Here is a 9,118-nt window from a genome sequence, read left to right as displayed (position 1 = left end):
TACCCTCACGGAGGGTCTAGTTTTTTCTTTTTCTTATTTTTTTTTTATTACTGGGTTGCCTTATAAGGCAAACCCAGTCGAGGTCTGCGTTTAGTTTGTTTGTTTTTTTTTTTTCTTTTTTTTATTTTTTTTCTTTTTTTTTTTTTTTTTTCCGTGTCGGTAAAAGTCTTGCCTGTCACTCCCCTGGTAAGTGGTGTCTTTGTGGATAGAGCCTTCTGCGCGTATTTTCGTAGGATCGAGAGGGTAGTGGAACTGCGTAGATTTCTCTGGTGGACACAGTAGAATCATTAACTTAGCCTGCAATGGCGTCGAAAGTCATGCAACGCGAATGGCGTTTTAGTGGATCCTTAAACAAAATATACCCTTATGGAGCTCAATAATGGAAAGTCAGTTGGATAAACTAGGCATGAATCTCAAAAGCGACGAGTACTGGACTTCGACAACAATCTATCGCCCGTCGAGACGAAATCAAAGTGAGCAGTATTTACCTGAAGTACAAGGTAATTTGACACAATTGAGTTTGTTGTCTTCACGCACGCAATGAAATAGGAAGAGGTTCTCGCCTCTAAGAGCAAATATGTTGTTTGTTTCAATAAAACTTTCGCTGGAAAAGGATTCTGTGGTATTTTCTGCCTTTGTGAATTATAATATCATGTTGTGTATTGAATTTTCGAGCTTAAGGTTGAAATGTGATATGCGAGAAGTTTTTTAGTTTTGCTCTGTAAGCGGGAAGGCTTCACAGGCCTGTTGAAAGCGTGCTCGAGTTTCAACAAAATGAGCCCCAAAATCAGTGAAAACTTGTGACGCAGATGAATAATAAAGTAGCTGCTATTTCCAAAATGATGGAATTACCTGGTGATAATAACGTCGTACGCGTCTTGGAGAGTAAATTTTGACTTTGCATAAACAAGAGTTGGGCGATTGTGATCTTTGTTTTGACTTCGCTCATTTCATTGTCAAACTTTATAACACTTGACAGAAAAAGAAACTTTTTAAAAACCCGGTATCTTGCCATCATTTGACACAGATGCTTCACTGTTTGACGAGTAAACATGCTGCTGTACCGTAATCACGGCGCTCGCTGAATTCCGGCATTGTCACTTTTCGATTTTGCAATTTACTTGAACGTAGCAAAAATCTCCCAAAATGTTTGTCGCTGATCGTAACTTTTTATATTCTATAGATCGTTTTCACGTGACGTCATCACCTTCCAAAATCTAAAACTAAAGATCCACCAAAGTTTTTATCCTCATCAGGCATAAGAGGCGGCATATCTATATCTGTTGACAATTTCACAGCTCAATAGCGTGCTTCGTTTGGAAACCAGAGCATTTTGAATTTCCGGATTATGTAGGTGCGTGACACAAAGCTACGATCAAGTTTGTTGAAAAATATATACTTATCTCATGATTTTGAGCCCTTTTAGAAGTTAGAGCAATAGGAAAAGTGGTTATGTAAATGCTTGTTTTTTCAGTAGTGATAATCAGTCGCCTAGATAGCCAAAGTCAGTTCCAGATGTTTACACTATTTTCCGGCCTGCGAAACATTTCGACGAATATCTGAAGTTTGGGGAAACGCAGAGGCCTAAAACTTGGACAAGTGTCTTATTTCTTTATCTTCTATAAGATAACAATTTCTTAGCGTTTTGCACTGGATAGTTTTTGATTTATTTTTTTTATTGCGTGACAGTGAAAACGATCTACATTCAAGGTTCAAAATTAATGTTGTTTTCATGTCGTAAATATTTTATTCTCGATCGACCGTCCGGGAAACTTCCTTCTGCTCTTTCTGAAAACTGTGTATCAATATTTATTTGCTTTTTCATCAATATTTGTTAACAGAATCTGTACCTTGCTGAGTTCGTTAATAGTATTTTCGGTCAGATGTTTCTGTTTTTTATGAGGGGTTTATTGTTTTGGTCTCCCATCCCAACACTAACCCCGCGAAACAGGGCTTGACTTCAGTGAAGTTTAATATTACAAAGTTTTCGGATGCTCATAGGGCACACTTGTGGTAAAAAGAAGTTGTGAGGGAACTTGAAAATTATCAACATGTCAGCCCAGAAGCCAATGTTTCTCGCTTCTCTTTTATTTGTTATTCTTCAGAGACTGGAATGCTGTATTTCAATACCACACAATTCAGTGCCTTCTGATTTTCTGTAGCACGTACCATAGGCAAGCCAGTGTATGCTTCATAGAAGCATCTAGTTTATTTTTTTCCGTGTCGGTAAAAGTCCTGCCTGTCACTCCCCTGCTAAGTGGTGTCTTTGTGCATAGAGCCTTCTACGCGTATTTTCTTAGGATCGAGAGGGTAGTGGGAAATGCGTAGATTTCTCTGGTGGACACAGTAGAACGATTAACTTAACCGGCAATGGCGTCGAAAGTCATGTAACGCGAATGGCGTTTTAGTGGATCTTAGAACAAAATGTACCCTAATGAAGCTCAATAATGGCAAGCGAATTGGATACTGGACAGGACAGGCGGTCGAATGTTAGAAGCGACGAGTAATGGACTTCGACAACAATCTGTCGCCCGTCGAGCCGTAATCAAAGTGAGCAGTCTTCCTAACATTTTGCCAAGCGTGGTGTTTTGTACAACACTCAAACCAAATGAACAGTTCTCTGGTAACTCAGTGTGGGTTCAACAAAGACAGATAAGGAATCCATATAGTGGATCTGTTATCTCAGTTGTCTCGCTATTTGTCAGATTTGTATTTACCTGTTCTCAACTCTGCACAGTCTTCCAGTATAACAATTGGAAATTTCACTAATAAGTCATTGACGTGAATGGCGTTTTAGTGGATCTTTAAACAAAATATACCCTCATGGAGCTCAAGAATGGATCGTCAATTGTATGAGCAAGACAGCGCTGAAAAATAAATATCTGGATTGTAAGAGACGAGTAATGGTCTTCGACAACAATTTCATTTTTCGCCTTTGGATATCAAGTGAGCTTTGTTTCTAATATTTTACTAACTTGGTATTATATAAAACACGGAAATCAAATAGCAATTTTTTTATGGATTTAACCATAGTTACTAACTATGATTTAACAAATTAACATTGAAGGAATCGAACGCCAACAAGAATGCATCACAGTGTTTACTCAAGTCGCATCTTAGTTGTCTGACAATTTACATTTACCGGTATTTTGTACTCAACTCAGCAAATAGCCTGCGTGGCAGGCGCTAGAAAGGGGATCCTTTCTAGCGCCTGCCACGCAGGCTACTCAGCAAAGGTGTAAAATATTTGGAAATGTGACAGTGAAAAATTACTTGAATGAAAGCTTGTTGTCTCTTTTGTGCTTTATTATTTACGGTCAAGGTTCTTTCGAAAAGGGTTGAATGTGAACTGTCAGAAATTTATTTAATTGCATATGCTTTGTGATTGTTTGTTTCGCTTGCACGCACGCAACTGAAATAGGAAGGGTTTCTTGCCTCTTATAGCAAATATGTTGCTTGTTTCAATAAATGTTTCGCTGGAAAATATTTCTGTGAAATTTCTAGCTTTTGTAAATTTATCATGTTGTGTAATTTTCGAGCTTAGCAAATTTGCATACATGTGTTGAAATGTGATACGGGGAGAATTTTTGTGGTAACGCATTAGTCACGAAAATAAACAGGTCTGTTGGAAGCGTGCTTGAGTTTCAACAAAATGACCCCCAAAATCGGCAAAAGATTGTGACGCTGATGAATAATAAAGTAGCTGCTATTACCAAAACGATGGAATTACCTGGTGATAAATAACCTTGTCTTGGAGAGTAAATTTTTGATTTTCCAGAAACAATGGTCAACCTCTGAGAGTTGCGCGATTGTGATCTTTGTGTTGAATTCGCACATTTCTTGTCAAAATTTATAACAATCGAAATAAAAAGAAAACTAACAAAAACAAAAACCCGGTAGCTTGGCATCATTTGACACAGATGCTTCACTGTTTCGCGAGTAAACATGCCGCGGTAAAATAACGCGGTAACTTGATCACTGCGCTCGCTGAATTCGATGTGCGATTTACTCGGTGCAGCCAAACTTGTACAATTACAACAAAACAACTAAAATCTCCCAAACTGTTTTTCGCTGATGGTAACTTTTATATTCGTGGTTCAAAATAAATGTTGTTTTCATGTCGTAGATTTTATTACCGATGGCAAAATATTTTATGCTCGATCGACCGTCCTGAAACTTCCTTCTGCTCTTCTTAAAAACTGTGTATCCATATTTATTTACTTTTACATCAATATTTGTTTTGGATAAAGCAAGCTAACAAAATCTGTATCTTGCTTGGTTCGCATTTGATAGCATTAAAATAGAATTTTCGGTCCTATGCTTCTGTTACTGAGTGGTATATTTCTTAGGTCGCCCATCCAGATACTAACCCCGCCGAATAGGAATAACTTCAGCTTTCAACTGTTGTTTACAAAGCTTTCAGATGCTGTCAGATGCTGTCAGTGCACGCTTACACTTGTGGTGGAAAGAAGTTGCATGATCAACATGTCAGCCCAGAAGCCAATGTTTCTCGATTCCCTTTTATTTTCTTCAGTCTCTCTGGGTTCAGTACTTTGCTAGTAACCACATGTCTTCTCAAGGGGCTATTTATCTAAGACTTATACCATGGCGCTACAATGATAGACAATACCAAAACAATATCGTGTACTGTTAGACCTACATATTACGCAAAGACAACGGTCAACATGTCATCCCAGAAGACAATGTTTTTCACTTCCCATTTATTTTCTTCAATCTTTCTGGGCTCAGTACTTTGCTAGTAACCACATGTCTTCTCAGGCTATTTACCCAAGACTTCTACCATTTCACTACAATGATACACAATACCAAAACAATATCGTGCACTGTTAGAGCTACATATTACGCAAGGACAACTTGAAGCTCCTGGAAGACAACACACAGTTCAGTTGACATTATGGAATAAATCGCTGTGTTACTTCACTACCACACGTAAGCAATGCGTGTCAATTTTTTTTAAAGAGGACAGGAATTTCTTCTTTCTGACAAATGATTAATTAATAGGCCGGTCGCCAGGTTTTTAACCTCACAAAAGGATCTGTTTCGTCGTACGAACGTGTGAAGACCTGTGAGCCAAAGGGCCTCTGCTGGTATGACTTCTGGTATGACTTCTGGTACGACTTCTGGGTCACCCCCCCCCCCCCCCCTCCAACTTGAAAAAAATTGCGTGGAACGCTGCACGTACCACAGGCAACCCAGTGTACCCTCACGGAGGGTCTAGTTACTGGGTTGCCTTATAAGGCAAACCCAGTCGAGGTCTGCGTTTAGTTTGTTTGTTTTCTTTTTTTTCTTTTTTTTATTTTTTTTCTTTTTTTTTTTTTTTTTTTTCCGTGTCGGTAAAAGTCTTGCCTGTCACTCCCCTGGTAAGTGGTGTCTTTGTGGATAGAGCCTTCTGCGCGTATTTTCGTAGGATCGAGAGGGTAGTGGAACTGCGTAGATTTCTCTGGTGGACACAGTAGAATCATTAACTTAGCCTGCAATGGCGTCGAAAGTCATGCAACGCGAATGGCGTTTTAGTGGATCCTTAAACAAAATATACCCTTATGGAGCTCAATAATGGAAAGTCAGTTGGATAAACTAGGCATGAATCTCAAAAGCGACGAGTACTGGACTTCGACAACAATCTATCGCCCGTCGAGACGAAATCAAAGTGAGCAGTATTTACCTGAAGTACAAGGTAATTTGACACAATTGAGTTTGTTGTCTTCACGCACGCAATGAAATAGGAAGAGGTTCTCGCCTCTAAGAGCAAATATGTTGTTTGTTTCAATAAAACTTTCGCTGGAAAAGGATTCTGTGGTATTTTCTGCCTTTGTGAATTATAATATCATGTTGTGTATTGAATTTTCGAGCTTAAGGTTGAAATGTGATATGCGAGAAGTTTTTTAGTTTTGCTCTGTAAGCGGGAAGGCTTCACAGGCCTGTTGAAAGCGTGCTCGAGTTTCAACAAAATGAGCCCCAAAATCAGTGAAAACTTGTGACGCAGATGAATAATAAAGTAGCTGCTATTTCCAAAATGATGGAATTACCTGGTGATAATAACGTCGTACGCGTCTTGGAGAGTAAATTTTGACTTTGCATAAACAAGAGTTGGGCGATTGTGATCTTTGTTTTGACTTCGCTCATTTCATTGTCAAACTTTATAACACTTGACAGAAAAAGAAACTTTTTAAAAACCCGGTATCTTGCCATCATTTGACACAGATGCTTCACTGTTTGACGAGTAAACATGCTGCGGTAACGTAATCACGGCGCCCGCTGAATTCCGGCCATGTCACTTTTCGATTTTGCAATTTACTTGAACGTAGCAAAAATCTCCCAAAATGTTTGTCGCTGATCGTAACTTTTTATATTCTATAGATCGTTTTCACGTGACGTCATCACCTTCCAAAATCTAAAACTAAAGATCCACCAAAGTTTTTATCCTCATCAGGCATAAGAGGCGGCATATCTATATCTGTTGACAATTTCACAGCTCAATAGCGTGCTTCGTTTGGAAACCAGAGCATTTTGAATTTCCGGATTATGTAGGTGCGTGACACAAAGCTACGATCAAGTTTGTTGAAAAATATATACTTATCTCATGATTTTGAGCCCTTTTAGAAGTTAGAGCAATAGGAAAAGTGGTTATGTAAATGCTTGTTTTTTCAGTAGTGATAATCAGTCGCCTAGATAGCCAAAGTCAGTTCCAGATGTTTACACTATTTTCCGGCCTGCGAAACATTTCGACGAATATCTGAAGTTTGGGGAAACGCAGAGGCCTAAAACTTGGACAAGTGTCTTATTTCTTTATCTTCTATAAGATAACAATTTCTTAGCGTTTTGCACTGGATAGTTTTTGATTTATTTTTTTTATTGCGTGACAGTGAAAACGATCTACATTCAAGGTTCAAAATTAATGTTGTTTTCATGTCGTAAATATTTTATTCTCGATCGACCGTCCGGGAAACTTCCTTCTGCTCTTTCTGAAAACTGTGTATCAATATTTATTTGCTTTTTCATCAATATTTGTTAACAGAATCTGTACCTTGCTGAGTTCGTTAATAGTATTTTCGGTCAGATGTTTCTGTTTTTTATGAGGGGTTTATTGTTTTGGTCTCCCATCCCAACACTAACCCCGCGAAACAGGGCTTGACTTCAGTGAAGTTTAGTATTACAAAGTTTTCGGATGCTCATAGGGCACACTTGTGGTAAAAAGAAGTTGTGAGGGAACTTGAAAATTATCAACATGTCAGCCCAGAAGCCAATGTTTCTCGCTTCTCTTTTATTTGTTATTCTTCAGAGACTGGAATGCTGTATTTCAATACCACACAATTCAGTGCCTTCTGATTTTCTGTAGCACGTACCATAGGCAAGCCAGTGTATGCTTCATAGAAGCATCTAGTTTTTTTCCGTGTCGGTAAAAGTCCTGCCTGTCACTCCCCTGCTAAGTGGTGTCTTTGTGCATAGAGCCTTCTACGCGTATTTTCTTAGGATCGAGAGGGTAGTGGGAAATGCGTAGATTTCTCTGGTGGACACAGTAGAACGATTAACTTAACCGGCAATGGCGTCGAAAGTCATGTAACGCGAATGGCGTTTTAGTGGAACTTATAACAAAATGTACCCTAATGAAGCTCAATAATGGCAAGCGAATTGGATACTGGACAGGACAGGCGGTCGAATGTTAGAAGCGACGAGTAATGGACTTCGACAACAATCTGTCGCCCGTCGAGCCGTAATCAAAGTGAGCAGTCTTCCTAACATTTTGCCAAGCGTGGTGTTTTGTACAACACTCAAACCAAATGAACAGTTCTCTGGTAACTCAGTGTGGGTTCAACAAAGACAGATAAGGAATCCATATAGTGGATCTGTTATCTCAGTTGTCTCGCTATTTGTCAGATTTGTATTTACCTGTTCTCAACTCTGCACAGTCTTCCAGTATAACAATTGGAAATTTCACTAATAAGTCATTGACGTGAATGGCGTTTTAGTGGATCTTTAAACAAAATATACCCTCATGGAGCTCAAGAATGGATCGTCAATTGTATGAGCAAGACAGCGCTGAAAAATAAATATCTGGATTGTAAGAGACGAGTAATGGTCTTCGACAACAATTTCATTTTTCGCCTTTGGATATCAAGTGAGCTTTGTTTCTAATATTTTACTAACTTGGTATTATATAAAACACGGAAATCAAATAGCAATTTTTTTATGGATTTAACCATAGTTACTAACTATGATTTAACAAATTAACATTGAAGGAATCGAACGCCAACAAGAATGCATCACAGTGTTTACTCAAGTCGCATCTTAGTTGTCTGACAATTTACATTTACCGGTATTTTGTACTCAACTCAGCAAATAGCCTGCGTGGCAGGCGCTAGAAAGGGGATCCTTTCTAGCGCCTGCCACGCAGGCTACTCAGCAAAGGTGTAAAATATTTGGAAATGTGACAGTGAAAAATTACTTGAATGAAAGCTTGTTGTCTCTTTTGTGCTTTATTATTTACGGTCAAGGTTCTTTCGAAAAGGGTTGAATGTGAACTGTCAGAAATTTATTTAATTGCATATGCTTTGTGATTGTTTGTTTCGCTTGCACGCACGCAACTGAAATAGGAAGGGTTTCTTGCCTCTTATAGCAAATATGTTGCTTGTTTCAATAAATGTTTCGCTGGAAAATATTTCTGTGAAATTTCTAGCTTTTGTAAATTTATCATGTTGTGTAATTTTCGAGCTTAGCAAATTTGCATACATGTGTTGAAATGTGATACGGGGAGAATTTTTGTGGTAACGCATTAGTCACGAAAATAAACAGGTCTGTTGGAAGCGTGCTTGAGTTTCAACAAAATGACCCCCAAAATCGGCAAAAGATTGTGACGCTGATGAATAATAAAGTAGCTGCTATTACCAAAACGATGGAATTACCTGGTGATAAATAACCTTGTCTTGGAGAGTAAATTTTTGATTTTCCAGAAACAATGGTCAACCTCTGAGAGTTGCGCGATTGTGATCTTTGTGTTGAATTCGCACATTTCTTGTCAAAATTTATAACAATCGAAATAAAAAGAAAACTAACAAAAACAAAAACCCGGTAGCTTGGCATCATTTGACACAGATGCTTC

At 38.5% G+C, this 9,118-nt stretch overlaps 1 long non-coding RNA gene across 1 annotated transcript; it reads left to right on the top strand.

The window, feature by feature from the left end:
• The first annotated feature begins 2,214 nt into the window (after nt 1-2,214).
• Nucleotides 2,215-8,677, top strand: LOC138021827 (uncharacterized). Its single transcript, XR_011126457.1, has 2 exons — nt 2,215-5,695; nt 7,301-8,677. It is a non-coding gene; the product is annotated as an uncharacterized lncRNA (long non-coding RNA).
• The last annotated feature ends 441 nt before the right edge of the window (nt 8,678-9,118 follow it).

The sequence above is a fragment of the Montipora capricornis genome, chromosome 10 (genome assembly GCF_036669925.1).
Source record: "Montipora capricornis isolate CH-2021 chromosome 10, ASM3666992v2, whole genome shotgun sequence".
Lineage (NCBI taxonomy): Eukaryota > Metazoa > Cnidaria > Anthozoa > Scleractinia > Acroporidae > Montipora > Montipora capricornis.
This window is presented reverse-complemented; position numbering and strand designations above follow the sequence as displayed.